Source organism: Bos indicus, chromosome 26 (genome assembly GCF_029378745.1).
Source record: "Bos indicus isolate NIAB-ARS_2022 breed Sahiwal x Tharparkar chromosome 26, NIAB-ARS_B.indTharparkar_mat_pri_1.0, whole genome shotgun sequence".
NCBI classification, from domain to species: domain Eukaryota; kingdom Metazoa; phylum Chordata; class Mammalia; order Artiodactyla; family Bovidae; genus Bos; species Bos indicus.
This window is the reverse complement of record NC_091785.1, coordinates 9,015,130-9,031,823: the sequence shown is the minus strand read 5'-3', so window position 1 is coordinate 9,031,823 and position 16,694 is coordinate 9,015,130. Positions and strand designations below refer to the sequence as shown.

General features: G+C 43.9%; 1 protein-coding gene across 42 annotated transcripts in view; it reads left to right on the top strand.

The window, feature by feature from the left end:
• The window catches only part of SGMS1 (sphingomyelin synthase 1), a 324,245-nt gene that overhangs the window by 55,241 nt on the left and 252,310 nt on the right, over positions 1–16,694 (top strand). For 9 of the 42 annotated variants that reach the window (XM_070781239.1, XM_070781253.1, XM_070781240.1 and 6 more), the window contains one exon: positions 3,077–3,174. The exons of 30 other annotated variants lie outside the window; for them this stretch is intronic. The gene's annotated coding sequence lies outside the window, so the exon portion shown is untranslated. The remainder of the gene's footprint in view (positions 1–3,076; positions 3,175–16,694) is intronic. 3 more of the 42 variants (XM_070781244.1, XM_070781223.1, XM_070781237.1) reach the window with 1 other exon arrangement.

Sequence of the window (16,694 nt, the reverse complement as noted above, 5' to 3'; positions counted from 1 at the left end):
AGTCCATCTCATAAAAGAAGAAAATCATTTATGCTCACCCTTCCCCCAGTGCTCCCATGACTCATGACATGGGGGTGAAGAGAGTGGGTGCCAGGAAATAGGCCAGCCAGCCACAGACAAGCCAGGACACAAGACCAGTGAGAGCACTCAGGGTATGTCCTCCCTGAACTAGCCTTTTCAAATCTGCTTATCTGCCCTTGTCTCATTCTTTTCTCTATGATGTTTCCCCCCCCGCCCCAGTGGATAAAACACTGGTTTATTGTAATCCATTAACTGTGGGTAATTCGGTAATTCCCATCTTCATATGTTCTCTTCTGCTCATAAAGTGCCACACTGGCCAGCCCTACATTTGAGCTGTGGAGTTTGGAGAACCTTGTAGTCAATGGACGCTGCTCCCAGGCATGTGGCCACCACTGGGAACATCGCTCATAGTTCTGGGTGTCACATGTGCTTAGTCTGACCAGCCAGGTGTCCGTCAGGGATGTGTGATCCCAAGAGCTGGAGCCTGGTCTTCTTGTATAGTTTTATATCTCAGGTGCCTTTTAAAAAAGCTGGACGCTTTGATCAAAGTACATAGAAAAAAGATGTTCACGATGTGAACACGTTATCTCACAGACCAAGAAAGCCACATTTCAGAAGCTCTCCTGTGCTCTTCCCAATCATGACCCTGTCCCTTCCCACAGGGCGGCCTCCTTGTCCTATTCACCTCCTTGCGGCCTGGGTTTGCTATTGCACGCTGCACCAGATCCTCTCTCCCACCTCACGTCTCTAACTGCGCCTCGCTGGGGGACTCAGGAAAGCCAGGGCTCTGATGTGCGGACTCCAGGTGGCTGTAAGTGGTCTTGGGTGCCAGAGTGCTGCGTTCCTGTTGTGCTTTAATGTCACATAGGTCACAGGTTATTGTGCTTGGCTGGAGGCCTGATGTGGCCCAAGGCCCTGAGAGATGCTTGCTTTTTTTTCAGTCTGAGCTTCTCCAGCCCCTGTAACACTTCCCCTGGTGAGGTGCCGGGTCTGGGAGCCGTCATCCGTGCGCTTCTGGCATGGCGAGGTAGATTGTCAGTCCCTTTGTTCCAAGGGATGCACAAGTGTAAGCAGAAACCCTGCACCTGTGGATTCCTGTAACTTAAACCCCAGTCACTAAGGGACTGATTGCATAGTAGACGGGTTCCATAAAAAGAGTTTCTTATATAAGAGGATTTAACATGGTTTTCGGTATCGTGGTATTTTAGCAAGGTTCATTTTAACTGTGGTGTAATACATTCCTTTAGTTGAATTACCAGCCTCTTGGCATTATTTTTTTTCCAGTAGTCACAGGACTGCTTGGCCCGTGTATATAGGACGCCCTTCCTATGGGCACGGTCTGTGTGTGTGGAAACTCGAGGCTCCCATCAGGCCAGAGAATGTTGGGTTCAGAAGCAATGATCGTCAGGAGCTAGTCGCCAGGCCCAGGTGGTCCACGGCATCCCTCCACACATTTGTAAGTGCCCCAGAGTGCTCGATAGGAAGTTGGCATCCACTTATATAGTTCCCAAGTGAAGCTACTGCTCTGACGTTTTCCAGGCAATTGTTCAGTGCTAGGAATGATTTGCTGAGGCTGCCAGGAACTCTGTTGCTGTGTTGTTTTTTTTTTTTTGGCAGCAACGGCTAGAGCTCACCCAGTGAGGGCCACAGATCAGTGCTCAGATCAGGGGAGGGAAGTGTGTTTTGAAGGTGGATTTGGGAATCACGGGCAGATGCACAGGGAAAGGGGAAACCAGAGAAGACCCTTCTGTTCATCAACAGTTTGGACACGAAGTTTAGGCTATGATTTAAAAGAGATGTGACTTTGAGCAGTAGTTACCAGAGGGGAAGGGTTTGGCGGGGGTGGGGTAGGTGGGTCCAATGGATAAAGGGCGTCAGCTGTAAGGTGACGGATGGAAACTAAACTTGCGGTGGTGGGCACTCTCTGGTTTGTACAGAAGTTGAAATATGATATATACATGAAACTTACATAATGTAATAAACCAATGTCACCTCAGTTAAAAAAAATTAAAGAGATGTAACTTTGTTCTTGCATTCTCTATAGCATTGTTTATCAAAGTGTGGTTTTCTACCTGTGTACAAGGCAGAGGAGGACAGGGGCGTGTTTGTGTGTGTGAGGCATGCATGCAGGGAGTGTTAGGGGAAATGTGAATTCTTGAGTCCCAAAGCAGGCCCAGCAAACCATAGTCTACTGGTATAGAGGCTGGGAGTCTGCATTTTAATCAGACACCTGGACTTTGTGCACAGCTGAGTTCCTAGAATCTCTGATCTAGAAAGTGGTCATTTCATTCATTTATTTGGGTGAGGTGAGTTGGACTGAGAAGAGACTGGAACTTGAGAAAAGAAAGAAAAGAAAGGGTGGGCCTCAGACTGTTGATCTGAAAAGAAGAAATGCATGTGAACTTGGGTGGGCTTTTCTGATCCCAGACGAGGATATGGTCTCTGATGGCTTGGAAATGTTGCTTCAGTCTCTCCTTTCTTGTTTTGCCTGGTCGTGGAGGATGGGCAGACTTCTGGAGTCCTCAGTAGTGGGGTGGGGGAGGCCCATCTGAAATACTGTTGAGCAGAGACCAGCTTGTGAGCCTGGAAACTGTCTGTGGTTATATTTCCAGTTTCACTTATTTCAGAAGCAAATGTTTCTCTATCTTGCATCCTTCTGCTTTTCAAGTTAGTTGATAACTCAGTTGTTCTGACATCAATGGAGAGTTGAATCTTCAAGAAGCATTTTACGCACCATATGGATTTCTAGTTTGTTTTAGGTTGCCCTTTAATTAAAGTCAGGGTTTGAAGTCAGTGTCTTGGTAGCTGCTTTAAATCTCACAGTGTTTGAAGATAAAAGATTAGTTACTTGTGACCAGCGTTGACCAACTACAAAAAACTGGCATGAATGTGACCAACTAAGCACTCGACTGTCAGAATCATCAAGGGTCTGAGATTTAAGGAACCCCAGAAATCCCCTAATCTATCAGCAAGATCTGGCTCCAGATGGCTTGGGCTCTGTCCTGGCTCTGCCAGTTGATACAAACTTTGTAAGTTCATGCTTCTGTTTCCTCAGCTGTCAAATGGGGGTGATGACACCCGCTCTTCGTGTTGCTGTGATGGGCTTCCAGTGAGCCGAGGTGTGCGGAATGCTTGACCAGTGTCCAGTGTATGGTAAACATTCACAGACTGTATCGCAGATGGAAAAACAGACCCAGAGAAATTCTGATTTGCCTGAGGTCAAATCCTTACTTCATATTTCAGAAACTAGGCCTTTTTCGCTCCAAGTCTTCTTTTGTTCCTATTGACTGTTCTAGTTTACTGGTTCCTAAACTATGATTTAAAAGTTTTTATCTGCCCAGTGTGAGCACTAAATTGGGTGACACGCTGCTTAGTTCAGAGACTGTTCTTGAATAACAAGGCATGATTACAACACAAAAAGACACAGCAGGTCTCTTCCATCCCAGTGATGGGCCCCTTACTAAGTCATGCAGTCTTTGAAAACTGCTGTTAGGAAAACTGTAGCTGGATACAGAAACTATATGTGGATTCTGATCTTAACTGGGTAGAAACATGATATGCAGAATTGGGAGGAAATTCGTGACTATGACATGCAAAGGGAATAGGAATACTGGGTCCAAGAGTATGATGCTTTTTTTAAAAGTATTTTTATTTTTTTACCATTAAAAAGTTTGACATGTAGTAATTTACAACACTGTGCTAGTTTTAGGTGTACTGCAAAAATGATTCAGCTGTAAATGTATTCTTTTTCAGATTCTTTTCCACTATAGGTTATTCAGCTCAGTCACTCAGTTGTGTCCAACTCTTTGTGACCCCATGAATCTCAGCATGCCATCACCAACTCCCGGAGTTCACCCAGACTCACGTCCATCGAGTCAGTGATGCCATCCAGCCATCTCATCCTCTGTCGTCCCCTTCTCCTCCTGCCCCCAATCCCTCCCAGCATCAGGGTCTTTTCCAATGAGTCAACTCTTCTCATGAGGTGGCCAAAGTACTGGAGTTTCAGCTTCAGCATCAGGCCTTCCAATGAACACCCAGGACTGATCTCCTTTAGGATGGACTGGTTGGATCTCCTTGCAGCCCAAGGGACTCTCAAGAGTCTTCTCCAACAGCACAGTTCAAAAGCATCCATTCTTCGGCGCTCAGCCTTCTTCACAGTGCAACTCTCACTTCCATACAGTTACTAGATATCAAACACAGTTCTCTGTGCTACACAGCAGATTCTTGCTGCTTATCTGTTTTATATACAGCAGTGTGCACACATCAATCCCAAACTTAATCTTCCTCCTTCTCTGCCCCTCCGCACCACCCCCCTGCCCCAGCCCGCCACTGTTATCCCCCTTGGTCAACGCAAGCTTGCTCTCCCAAGTCTGTGAGTCTCTTTCTGTTTGTAAATAAGTTCATTTATATCATTTTTTTAGACTCCACATAAAAGTGTAGAGATCATATGATATTTGTCCTCTGTCTGACTTCCTTCAGTTAGATTAATAATCTCTAGGTCTATCCAGGTTGCTGCCAATGGCATTGTTTCATTCTTTTTTAAGACTGAATAGTATTCCACTGTATACATATATACCATATCTTCTTTACCCATTTATCTTTCAGTGAATGTCTTGGCTATTGAAATAGTACTACATGAATATTGGGGTGCACGTGTCTTTTCAAATTAGAGTTTTTTTCCCAGATATATGCACAGGATTGGGATTGCAGGATCATGAGGTAGCTTTGTTTTTAGTTTCTTAAGGAACATCTATACTGTTCTCCACGACGGCTGCACCGGTTTACATTCCTACTAACAGTGTAGGAAGGTTCCCTTTCCCCCACATACTCTCCAGCATTTATTGTTTATAGATTTTTAAATGATGGCTGTTCTGATTGGTGTGCAGTGTTACTTCATTGTAGTTTTGAGTTGCCTTTCTGTAATAATTAACGATCTTGAGCATCTTTTCATGTGCTTGTTGGTCATCTGGAGTATGAGCCTTTTATGGTTCTTGCCAGATCTTTTCCTGAAAGGACTGGGCCACCAGAAATTTGTGGCAAGGGCCTCTCGCGCTCCATTGATTTGACTTATACTTGTCATTGTTAATATTCTTTCCTTGTTTTCTCAGTGCCTGGCATTAAGACTTGGGTGTTGTATTGCTAGAATCGACAAGGAAAAATATAAAACAGCGCACACACACTTCGTACAAATGTATATGTATGAATGTATGTATCTACAGTAAATTGAAGGAAAAATTGTGAAAGTTTCCACTAAGAATCACTTTCTTGCTGTGCTATTTATAGCTGCCTATTTCCTTTCTTCCGTCTTAACAAACTTTCCTGTGTTTAAGTAAGAGATGTCAGATGCTTCCTCCAGCTTACATAGCTGACTTGAAGTTCCTTATAGTTTTAGATTGGAGAGAACAGGTTTTGTTTTTAGGAGTTTCTAAGTGATGGGACATACATTGAATATAATCTTATCCCTTGTGTGACTCCTAAGTGCCCCTTCCATGCTGTGGGTGTCTCCCCAGAGCTCACTGTATGAGAAGCTTCATTCTCCTCCGCTGGTGAAAATGTTTGCTGTGTCTTTCGGGCAGGATCAGCCTGCTGAAACTGCTGATAATAGACAGATAGACCTTTACAACCATGAGCAAGTTACTTAACTTCTCTGGGACTCGGTTTCCTTAGCAGTTAAATGGGTTTAAATCTAGAATATATCTGATAGACAGATCTCCCATATTCAGACATTAGGCCAAGATAACTACATTTAATCCTTTCTCTTTTCCACTTTCACTCCCAAAGCAGTCTGTGTATTTATGGTGTGTGACTGCCTTTGTGGACAGCAGAACATGTGGCAGCAGACACAGAATATCAGTGATTGCAGATGACCTGAGAGGAGAGATACGGGCACACCTCTGGCAGCTGGATGGGAGTGGGCTTCGTGGGTAAACAGTCAGTGGACGGGACGCTGTTGTTGCTAAAGAAGCAACAGCAAGTTAGAGGTAAAAGACTGTGGTAAACAAAGCAACAATTAGGAGTCTTCTTTGTCCAAGCCTTGTAGTTTTAGTAACAGGTCTTTGATCTCTGGTGTATACTCTGTGGCACGTTTGCCAGTTTCCCTTAGCTTTTGTGGTCTGCTTCGGGGCAGATTTCTCTTTTCCAGGTGTGGTCTCGGTGGATCATTGTGGAGCTGCCCTCAATAGCTTCCAGACCAATGCATACTTACATTAAAGCAGTGACTATTAGGTCCAAGGCCTTGCAATGTCATATCCTGGAACACTGACAGCATCCAGTTCTCCAATGAATCAAAAGGTTGCCAGCTGCCATTTTTCATCCTGGTGTTTTGGCTCATTCCAAGTTGCTTATCTGGGATATTTCAGGCATGAAATTTAAGCAGCCCGGAGTGACTTGTTTATTTTTTATGGCAAGAATGGGGAAGCTTCCAGTCTGGGGAATTAGATTCAGCACATGGGGATAAAAGCTTGTGTGGTACCTTTAAGTAAAATGTTCTTATAATTAAAAAAATAGAGAGGTAAGCAGTGATAATGATGGTGATGATGATGGTGTTAATGAGAGTTCATTGAACCATTAGCATGTAAAACTTGCCAATTGTACTCTGAAATCATAGGGTCCAGTTGAAGTAGCATGGAGGCAGGAGAGTGTAGTGGTTACTAGAATGGACTTGGAGCCAGAATCCGTGTTTCTGTCTGGCTTTTCCCTGGTGGTTCAGATGGTAAAGAACCTGTCTGCAATGCAGAGACACAGGAGATGTGGGTTCAATCCCTGGGTCGGGAAGATCCCTTGGAGAAGGGAATGGCAACCCACTCCAGTATTCTTGCCTGGACAACCCTATGGACAGAGGAGCCTGGCAGGCTATAGTCCATGGGGTTGCAAAGAGTTGGACATGACTGAGTGACTTTCACACACACATTACTGCTTAGTAGCTGTGTGAAAACTAGCTTTGTTTCTCTGTGCCTCAGTTTCTTCTTATAAGATGGGGGTAGGTTTAATAATAGCACTTATCTCTTTGAGTGACTGTGAGGATTATATAAATAAATATATGTTAAGTGGCAGGAATAGTTTCTGTCATTGAGTATGTCTGTGTTAGTTCCCTCTGTAACCTTTAATCTTACCAACTCCCATAGCCTCCCTCTGTCTTTTCCTGTTGTCCACCTGCCTACAGTTGGGAAGCATGTTGCCATGGGTTTCTCTTGTCTATGGAGGCAATGATTTCCCATGTTTGTACAGAGAATAGCCTTGAAATGTACAGTGTCTCTGGAGCAATGGACAGGCGTACCCATTGCTTTTTATAAAAGATTTGGGTTCCCTAAGTTCCTATAAAGTCATTTCCTTCTCAAGCAATAAAATTATTTTCCTGGTTGCCTTGGTTTACTTTTGCTGTTGAAATATTGTTATTACTATTTTTGCTAGTTTAGATTTTTAAATTAGAGTCTGATTTCTACAACAGTTGTATCTTTTCTTTGCATTTCTTCTGGTAAGCATGTTTTCCTCTTAAACATTTCCTCGTTTATATTAAAAATTTTACAATGTTTAAAGCATATCTAGCAACAAGGTAGTTAATTTGCTTAACCTCTCTTAAAGTACTTCCAGTGTGTTCTTATTGCTCTTTACTCATTATTATGGATATCTAAAAAATATTGAATAGATAAGAAATATTGTTTAGTACATTTACCAAAAAAGTACCCTATTTTTAATATTCAGATACCAAAACATGTTTCTGAACATGATCCGATAATGTCTAAATGATGTTAACATTTGGGTCTTCCAGCAAGATTAACAGCACTCTGTAGAACCAGGATTTGTAGATGGCATACTCTGTGTAGCTTATTAACATGGACTCTGTGAGGCCGACTGGCAGCGGACGGGACTGAGAACACGCGCTAAGAGCAGGGTTAACAGCTGTAAGCAAGGCCCGGTGATCGGATCGCGGCAGCTTCGCTTCTACGTGCTCCTGGCCCAGTTCTGGAAAATGTTGGCCTTAACCTTCACCTCTGCACGTCAGCATTTCTGCTCCTCCTTTGGATTTGATGTCCTTGGATTCTAGGTTGATGGCTGAACAAGCGGGAGATTTATGATGACTTCCTCCTATCTCTCAACTTATTTTTCTCAAGATTTGGAAGAACTGTACATTTTCCAAGAAATCCCAGATAGGAATTGCTGCAAGAAGCATCGCTCCCATTTCACTCCAGCTGGTGGTCTCCGTGAGCCCACACACCGTGTGTGGCAGCCCTCTCTGATCACACCTCTTAGGAGTCTCGCCCTGCTCGCTGTGGTCCAGTCACCCTGGCCTCTGCCGGCCTCAGGTGCACAGGCTCGTGCTCCTGTCCATCTGGAATACTCTTTCCCTGACCCCTTGGTCCTCTCCCCTTCCGTCGGGACAGGCTCACATTTGCTGACCACGTAAATAAAGTAACCCAGCCCCGCCTCTTCCTGTCACCTCCCTGCCTTCTTTTTCTCCACGGTACTGATCACTTGTGTGATACCACTCTGGGGTGGTCCTGAGGGGCAAAGATTGCTGGTGTGCCTGCTCCATCCTTGTGTCTGTCAGATACGAGGGGCTCTGTAAATATCTGTTGAGTGAGAGAAAGGGATTCTTGGCAGTCTTGTAGGGAACAAATGGGATTGGTGACAGAGACGAGTGAGGAGGCTCTTATTGTGGTCACCCTGAAATTTGGTGATAGCCTAAACCAAGGGGCTGGAGTGGAGAAGAGAGTAAGGGACAGGGTGGCTAGGATGGTGGATTCCACTTGGCAATAAAAAAGAGGGAAAAGGGAGCCATGTGGAATATTCCCTGTTGCTAGCTTGGCAATAAAGTATACCAGAAAAAAACCCTAAGCATTTCTTTTATAAAGCAAATTGTATTAATAGGATAAGAAATAAATTATTTCTGCAATTTGTGTTTATCTGAAATACAGTTTCTCAAAGACTGTAAGTAACCCTTGCTGAAATGCTGATTTTAATTTGAGGTCAAGTTTCCTAAAATGTTTTGAAAGCTAGCCATGCCAGGAGGTTTGGGTCTCCAGGGAATTTATAACTTTAGACAGAGAGGTTTTTCTATATCCGGGAGTTAAACTGGATTTTCTGAAGGTCTGAATACTTAATTAGCTTTTTTGATATCTTGAGTTCGTAACAGAATTAATGTTTCAAATACAAAGTTTAGAGTTCTTTCTTTTAAGAACTATTTCCTTCTATAAGAATGGCCTCTGAGGCAAAGGCCTCAACCACATCTTTTATTCCACTAGTTTCCCTCTGGATTTACCCCTGAGGTCCAGGAATTGGCATCTTATGGCTGGCTGGAGTAAACAGCTTACTTGGAGGCCAGGCCTTGCCCTCTTTCTTTAAGCCCTGGATCAGGAAGATGGTGAATTTCATGAAAATGTCAGTTGATTCCACTTCATGTGTGTTTTGGAAATAGATAGAACATGACTGCTAAGGGAATTCTAAGTGACTTCAGTGAATTTAGAGTGATTCCAGATATTTGCTATTAATAATTAAAAAAAAAGTAAAGTTGATGGCTGTGAGGTTCTTCACTGATTACACTTCATTACCCTGTTCTTAGATACTTTAGGTCTCCTTTCACTCTTCATGTCCCATATTGGAAGCTCTGCTTCTTCTGAAAAGCTGAGATGATGATGTGATACTGGTGACACTGCCGATGTCACCCCGTGTTGGGGGGCTCACCTGGGGACCCCTGGAGACCACATCACAGAAGGGAAGGGATCAGCCTAGAGACTCTGCAGTCATCTTCTAGCATGGAAATTCTGTATTCTAACGATAGTTATGGTAAGAAGAATGCAGTAGACCTGCATGTACTGATGTGGAAGACTGTCCATGACATATTGTTAAGTGAAACAACTTGTAGAACATTTTGTGCGTCTAGAATAAGAAGCATACATAGTAATCTAATCTGTTAGCCAGTGGGGGAGTCAAGGGCAAGGATTTTCACTTCATTTATATTCCGTGGAACTATATTTTATTCACCCATATGACTTTTATAGTCTTAAAAGGAAAGCAAGCAGAGTGTCAGTGATTCTGTGACTGTCTCAATGGCCTGTGCTGGCGACAGCCTGGAGCCATCTCTGGGGACCCCCGCACCCCCACTCCCATGGCCACAGTGGCCTTGGGCTGAGCAGTGGTTGCCTGCTTGGAGGTTCCTTCTGGTTCCTCATACCTGCCAGCTGCAGCCATTTGCTCTCCATGCCTGACTCCACTGGCGTTTGGGTTTGCAACCTCTGTTTTAAAATTTTAAAATAAAGGAAGTGAAGTGAAGTCGCTCAGTCGTGTCCGACTCTTTGCGACCCCATGGACTGTAGCCCACCAGGCTCCTCCGTCCGTGGGATTCTCCAGGCAAGAATACTGGAGTGGGGTGCCATTTCCTTCTCCAGGGGATCTTCCCAACCCAGGGATTGAACCCGGGTCCCCCCCATTGCAGGCAGACGCTTTAACCGCTGAGCTACCAGGGAGAGATCAAAATGAAGGAAGTGCTTCTTAAAAATCCCTAACTTTTAACCTTTTCAGTAGTTGAAGCTGTTTGGAACTAGCAGACCTCACTGAGGTTTTGGTGGTCCTCAATCGACAGACCAGGACAGCTTGGCTGTGTGTTTACTGACGTGTATGCTGTATGCTGTGCATCTGTTTGTCACTGCCAAGAGGGTGATGCATCTCTCTGTCTTGAATGTGGTCGGAGAGGTGACTTATTTTCATTTTTTTCCCACAGCCCCACTTCTGCCATAACTTGTTAGTGTGGCTGGTGCCTCTGTAGCTCCTCTGTTGTGAGGGCCTGGACTGTGAGGGTGTAGAAATCAATGCAGATATTCTGAACTCCCACCGACTGTGCTCTGAGACTCCTCCTCTCTGTGCTTCTCGCTAAGGCCCTGTTTCTCTCTGCAGATCCCAGGAGTGACTCAAGATCCTTTAAGTTCTTCCAAGCCTAGTCCCTAGAGCTGACCCCCGCTCGGCTGTCTCCTTTATCCCTCACGGGGCAGACCATTGTGGACTGGCATTTAGGGGTGTGGTGGCGTGTGGAATCTGTTGGTTGTGTTGATGACACTTTTCTTGCGTCCTCGTCCCATGTGACCAGGCAGTTCTCTGTACACCTGTGGCCCATTTCTTGTGCTCTATCAGTGGGTGCCCTGTCTGCCTGCCACACCCCCAGAAGTTGAGGAGGCCCTTTCCCACCTTTGTTGAATGTTCTTAGTTCCTGTGTCTTAAGGAGATCTTGATCATTTTTCTTATGATATCTGTTGGTTTCTCATGCAAATTCAAGTCATCATGGCCCATCCTGCTTCACCAGAATTCTAGGAAATTTATAGATTAAGTTGCTTGAACTATAATTTTTTTAAGAATTCTTGATTGTGACACCCAAAAGGAGAGTGAAGGTGGTTTGATTTTTTTATTCTATATCTTTTTTCAGAAAATTCCTAGTTTCTTTCTACAGCCCTACTTTGACTCTTTTACTCTAATGAATACTAAAGTATGGAACTAGTATTAAAATACTAATTTTGCTAAGGATTCCTGCATTTTCATAGAAGTCTCTTTAAGGCTTTAGGAGCCGAAGTTCTGTGTCTCAAGCACCTGTGATCAATGGTGAGCCAATATTTACAATCAGGTACGTTGTATGGAAACTTCTAATTCACTCACGTAGGCTGGTCTTACTGTAGAATGTGACAGCAAGTGGTGCCTAGGTTGTCTGCAGAGAATAGTGGTAGATGGGGCAAGACCAAGAGGTGGAAGACATGCTGGGAGGGCTTTTCTACATTACGCCACAACCCTCATCTCTTTGCTGTTCCCAAGGGCCTTGTGACAGCCCTGTATTGGGGCCTATCAGAATTGTTCCATCTGTTGCTCTTAATGTAAGCATAACCACACATTAAGATAAAGACTAGCAAATGGAGCATCAGCAGCTTAATAATTAAGAAAATACATCTTTGCTGGCTCTTTGAACTAACTAATATAGATAGCCCCTACAAGAGAAATAGCTGTAGGCTTTTTAATGAACGACGTTATTTTAATGCATGACACTAAGCGCCTGTCTTAGAGCTATTAGCTGTCAAAATTTATCAAGTCTGATATTAACAGCCATGATTCAGAGAGGCAAGCTGAACTTTTCCACTTGCCTTACCCTGCTGAGGTCATTTTAAATGTCCTAAGTTAGAAATTTGGTAAAGATATTTAGTTTGCCAAACTGAAAATAAAAGAATATGACATTTAGCTTGGAGTTGAAAGTAGATTTTTTTTTGCCTCTAAGTCACAATACTACTGTAATGTAATAATAGTGATTTTCATTTATTGAGTGAGTATCGTATGCCAGGAAACTAAGTGCTTTTTATACATAATCTTATCTAATCCACAGAGCAACTCTATGAAGATGGTCCCATTTTACAGATGAGACAGCTGAGTTACAAAGAGGATAAATGCCTTGACCGGGGTCATGTAATTAACTGGTAAATGTTAGAGCTGGCATTTGAACTGAGGTGGTTTAACCCAGGTCCAGATTCCTGACCACTGGCTCAACCTGTTTCCCTTAAATGGATGATGAAACCTCACTTTGTCATTTTTAGTTGCTAAGTCATGTCTGACTCTTTTGCAACCCCATGGACTGTAGCCTGCCAGGTTCCTCTGTCCATGGAACTCTCCAGGCAAGAATACTGCAGTGGGTTGTCATTTCTTTCTCCAGGTGATCTTCCAGACCCGGAGATCGAACCCATGTCTCCTGCATTGACAGGTGGATTCCTTACCACTGAGCCACCAGGAAAGCCTGGAAACCTCACTAGCTAAGGCTAACTGTGACCTATTGTGGACAGGGCTAATTTGACTTCACTTAGGAATGTTTAACCTCAGCAAAGAGCACAGCATCGTGATAGGTGCTGTGGCTGTATTACTTTTCTATGGCTGCTGTAATGAATTACCACAAACTTGGCGACTTAAACAACACACATTTATTTTCTTTCAGTTCTGGAGGCTAAAATTCCAAAATTCATTTCACTGGGCTGACCTCAAGGTGTTGGCAGGGCTGTGTTCCCCCTGGAGACCCCAGGAGACAGGCAGTCCCTTGGCTCTTCCAGCTGCTGGCGGCTGCTGACACTCCCTGGCTTGTGGCCTCTGTCCTCTGGTCTCTGCCTCCTGGTCATGTTATCTTTCCTTCTGTCCACTGTCCGATCACCCTCTGTCTCTTTTTTATAAGGATACCTTTGTTTGCATTTGGGGCCCATCCAGATAATTTTCCCATCTCAAGAACCTTAATCACACATGCAAAGTCTTTTTTTTTTTTCCATGTAAGGTAACATCAAAAGACTCTTGGGATTGAAACATAGATGTCTTTGGGTGGGGGGGCCTGCATTATTCAGCCTACCATGGTGACAAATAGAAAGAATTAGAACTTTCAGTCCACCTTGTAGGAGTACGCTTAATTTCAACAATTCCCTAACTGTTCTCTAGGATACAGATGCTAAAAATGTGAAAAAAACTTCATAGTCTAACAGATTTGAGAGTTATTGTGTAATATATCCCTCTTTAAGGAGATTCACAATGTACAATGAAGGCTTTGAAAATTCCTAGGACAGAGAAAGTTGCTTAACTTAGTTGAACCCAGAATTCCTTAGACATAATTGATTAAAAAACGCTTCCTTTTAAAGGTACACCTATTAACATGCCATGATGTACTTGTAACACACTTTAGGAAGTATAGTACTAATAAGCAGGTACTAGTATTTATTACCTGCTAGTCTTTGGACGGCATGGGGGAATGTCTTTACTGACTTTGTGTTACTTAATATCTTAAACATACTTGGGATTGATTTGAAAGAACTACTCTGAACAAATACACAACACTGAATGATACCGTGATGATTTTTAATATTTTCACTGATATTGTGCCAGATGAGTTACAAGGGTCCGGATGTGCTACGAGTTACGATAAGGGAGAAATTTTTCTCGTATGGAATGATCTGAAGACCCTTCCCAGAAAAGGGACCCTAATTCATCTAGCCGGAGGAGAAGCAGGGGTGCATCCATGTAGGAGCAAAGAGCTTAGCCAAAGGAAGCTGGGCTCACCTGGAGAGAAGGGTCAAGGGTTCTGTGGATTATGCCTTGAATGTTAGTTTAAGGGTTTAGACTTGATTCACTAGGCCAGGGTTCGACACACTAGATGTATGTATGCCCTGTGGGCCAAATCCAGTCCTATGCCTGTCTTTGTTGGAACACAGCCACAACCATTTGTTTACCTGTCTTCCATAGCTGCTTTAGTGCTGCAGAGCAGGGCAGGCTTGCCCACCTTAAAATTCTTACTGTCTGGGCCTATACGGAAAAGGTATGCTGCTCCTGATAGAGGTAAGGGGTTGGCTATTGAAGGGCTTTGATAAGGAAGGCATTATCCTCAGATTTGTGTGTTTGAAATCTTATCCTGACAACAGTGTGGGGATGGATTGGGGAATAAAGACTAGAGAGGGTGACAACCAAGGGAACGGGAGAGGAGAGAACAGAAAGAGACATTTTGGACGACAGCAGGGAAGAGGGAGGAGCCAAAGATAATCTTTCAAAGCAGACTTTTAATTTTAGATTAGTTTCAGATTTAGAGAAAAGTTGCAAAGACAATACAGAGAGTTCCTGTATGTTCCCCCTGCTCAGTTTTCCCTGCTGTTAGCATCTTATATTAGTATGGTACATCTGTCATTAACTAATAATTCAATATTAATGGACTTCCCCGGTAGCTCAGATGGTAAAGCGTCTGCCTACAGTGCGGGAGACCTGGGTTCAATCCCTGGGTTGGGAAGATCTCCTGGAGAAGGAAGTGGCAACCCACTCCAGTATTCTTGCTTGGAATATCCCATGGATGGAGGAGCCTGGCAGGCTACAGTTCATGGGGTCACAAAGAGTCGGACACAACTGAGTGACTAAAATCACATTCTATTCAGATTTCTTTAATTTTTTACATGATATCCCTGTTCTGTCTCAATATCCCATTCAGGGTGTCATGTTACATCTAGTTGTCATATCTCCTAGAGTGTTAGATTATGGCTGTTTTCAGATATTACTCATTTTTGATGACCTTGATAGCTTCGAGGAGTACTATTTTTTCCCCAGGTATTTTATAGAACGTCCCTAATTTGGGATTTGTCTGATGCTTTCTCATGACTTGACTGGGTTATCCACTCTCATTGTGTCCACAGTACGTACTGCCAGCACGTCTTACGCTGTTGATACTGACGTTGATCCCTTGACTGAGATAATGCTTGTCAAATTTCCCCACTGTAAAGTTACTTTCCGCCCACCTTTCCATCCTCTGTTCTTTGGACAGAAATCAATTTGTACAGCCTACACATAAGGAGGCGGAGAAGGCAATGGCACCCCACTCCAGCACTCTTGCCTGGAAAATCCCATGGACGGAGGAGCCTGGTGGGCTGCAGTCCATGAGGTCACCAAGAGTCGGACACGACTAGCGACTTCCCTTTCACTTTTCACTTTCATGTATTGGAGAAGGAAATGGCAACCCACTCCAGTGTTCTTGCCTGGAGAATCCCAGGGACGGGGGAGCCTGGTGAACCCACCAGGGGTCTATGGGGTCGCACAGAGTCGGACACGACTGAAGCGACTTAGCAGCAGCAGCAGCAGCTAGACCAGCCTGTGATTTGTTATTTGCATTGGGTTTGTTGCTTCCTGGTTCTTCTAGTCACTGGACGTGCTTAACTGAAAAACAAACAAAAGCCAGATTGTCCTAAAATGCCTACCTGCCTTGTTGTAGTTATGTGTGCCTCTCTCCTTTTCTTGGAGAAGAGTTAGAGATGAACTTGAGCTCTGCCCAGGTTGGAGCTCACACAATCCAAGTTAATGGGATATGAAGTTTAAATTTGGTTTTCATAGGCTGACTCCAGTCAGTTTCAGAATGATTTCCCGTGGAACTTCCTGCTTCATCCTCTTTTGGTGGTGGTTTTGTTTTAAAAGTTGTGATGCTTTCTGAGATAACTGATGGTGGAGAGAGACTTACTGAGCCACAGTCTTGCGGAGAGAATAAGCCTGGGAATACTTACTGTTCACTGGTTGCTGGCATTTTGAACTTATCATTTCTTTTGCATACAACTAGGAGGATAAATTGGATAAGGCAATGGCACCCCACTCCAGTACTCTTGCCTGGAAAATCCCATGGACAGAGGAGCCTGGTGGGCTGCAGTCCATGGGGTCACTAAGAGTCAGACACGACTAGCGACTTCCCTTTCACTTTTCACTTTCATGTATTGGAGAAGGAAACGGCAACCCACTCCAGTGTTCTTGCCTGGAGAATCCCAGGGGCGGGGGAGCTTGATGGGCTACCATCTCTGGGGTCACACAGAGTCGGACATGACTGAAGCAACTTAGCAGCAGCAGCAGGAAGATAAGTGCTCCTACACTTGAATCTACCTGTTTTATTAAAGGGAAGCATATTCACTAAATTAGTGGTATTATCTAAACTTTTAAAAATCGCCCTATTACTCCTGATTCTGAAATAGAGTCCTATTTTATTATTTAATTCAGCCAGCCTCAAATGCTGTGATTTGTGCATTTGGTTCAATAGAAGCAGTGAGTAGCTCTCCTTCGCCTTGTTTCCGCATCAGTCCTCTTTAGGTGAGAATGAATGAATTTAATAAACCAGGTCATCCTCATTCACGTGACCACCTGCCCATATCTATCAACCAGGAGCC